Genomic DNA, 2038 nt, shown 5'->3' with positions numbered 1-2038 from the left:
TTCCAATGAGATAGGAACATCGCGCGTAACGTCTATGGAATTTACATATATAAATACAAGATCAAAAACCGTCCATGTGATTTGTAATGTACATTGATTGTCAAAATAAAAATAAGCAGATGTGGTATGATGCCAATTATACAACTATCAACAAGAGTTTAAATAAAATGAAGAGAAGCACGTATGTGCAATTGTACTGACTTCAACAGTGAGAAAAGTAAATACCGTATAGCTGGCTTAATAAAGGCCCGACAGGCATAATCTGCATTAATGCGATAGAGAAAACTACCAGCCTTATTTATATCAACATGATTTACGACATAACAAAGTATGGAACACATGGAGCCAGGACAACCACAAAATGTGGTGGGGTTAAATAATAAGAGTTATAACAGTTGCTCAGTTTATCAAGTAGGCTATATAGCCCGTTATAACTTGTTTCTAAACAAGAAGTTATTGTACAACGTAAGGTATGTCATAATATGCATGTACTTTTAGTTACTAAACGTATAACAGTGGCGGATCCGGCCATTCAAAAGGGGGGTCCCAACCCAGTACAAAGGAGGGGGGTTCCAACTATATGTCCCCATTCAAATGCAATGATCGTCCAACAAAAGGGGGGTTTCAACCCCCGTAACCCTCCCCCTGGATCCGCCACTGTATAACATAAATTAATTATCAAGATTTTGTGTGAACAGGCGTTTATCACATTCGACTCCGAAATGCAAATATATATATAGGAAGATGCGGTGTGAGTGCCAATGAGACAACTCTCCATCCAAATAACAATTTATAAAAGTAAACCATTATAGAGCAATGTACGGCCGTCAACACGGATCAAAGACCATTTGTCATAGGAGCAAGTCAAAACGGTGAAAAAAGGAACGTACATTAAAATATCTAATCACTCTGTCTCAAATGTAATACTGTGAGTAAATGTTCAACCTCACAGTCCTAACTTTTAGTAGAACAGTATATTGTACTGTTCTAGAGGACAAACATATCAGCATGCTTACACATTTGTATTTCTTTTTTTATCATGTAGATATAATTCATACTTTTGTTGAAGGCCGTACTTTGGCCTAAATTAATGATTTACTTTATAAATTTTTACTTGGATGGAGAGTTGTCTCATTGGCATTCATGCCACACCTGTCTATATCTATTTTGTAAACTTGCAGAAAAGAACGATAAATTCCTCCCTGAAATGAATTTCACCATTGAACTTTTACAAACCGTCGTTTTCACTTTACTAAAATTAACAATTACAAAGTTTAATTCGTGAGCAGTGTATGAAGAAATGGATGTGTGGGCTACATGTATACATCATTGAGGCAGCAACCTAACTGCGTAAAAAATCGAAACGACAAACGAGTGCTACACATTTAACAGAATTCGTAAAAAAAAATTCAATTTAAAACTAATTCTTTAAAATAACGAAAAATATTATTGAAATGACGATGGAATAATCGGTGCGTATAAAGGAAAGTATGTCCATATGAAAGAAAAAATTATATTCATATCTAGTAAAAGTAAATTATGTGCATTTATAGAAAAAAGGGGTGTAAATATATAGTAAACTTCGTGCATATATCAGAAAAGTATGACTTTTTGTGCATATTTCACGTGTAGAGTAAAAATGATGAGCATAGAAAAAAACGATGTACATTTGTACATGTATAGGAAAAGTATGTGCATATATAGAAAATCAAAGTATGTATACATAAATATATAGAAAAGTATAAGCATGTATACACATATGTACACATCAGGCAGCTACGGCGTTTCAAACATGTATATTGTTTTTCTCTTTCGATAAACACATGTCTATATTATATACTTTATCTTTTTTTCTTCTTCATAGTTTGGCTTACCTTGATCACATGACCAAAACACAAGATATGCAGTAACCCAAACCCGGAAGATTTTCATATTATCGATGTGTTCTGTCTCAGTAAACTCTAAAAAGGGAATTTTACAACATGATTGTAATGTTTTATATTTCAACATACGAAAGATGTTCATTTAAAAGAAAAAG

General features: G+C 33.4%; 1 protein-coding gene across 1 annotated transcript in view; it reads right to left on the bottom strand.

The window, feature by feature from the left end:
• LOC139498753 (uncharacterized) overlaps nucleotides 1-1962 on the bottom strand; it is a 23372-nt gene extending 21410 nt beyond the window's left edge. The window contains exon 1 of the mRNA XM_071287293.1: nucleotides 1875-1962. The gene's annotated coding sequence lies outside the window, so the exon portion shown is untranslated. The remainder of the gene's footprint in view (nucleotides 1-1874) is intronic.
• Between the last annotated feature and the right edge of the window lie 76 nt (nucleotides 1963-2038).

Source organism: Mytilus edulis, chromosome 12 (assembly GCF_963676685.1).
Source record: "Mytilus edulis chromosome 12, xbMytEdul2.2, whole genome shotgun sequence".
Taxonomy (NCBI): Eukaryota; Metazoa; Mollusca; class Bivalvia; order Mytilida; family Mytilidae; genus Mytilus; species Mytilus edulis.
The sequence above is the reverse complement of the archived record's forward strand: the minus strand, read 5'-3'. Positions and strand labels throughout refer to the sequence as shown.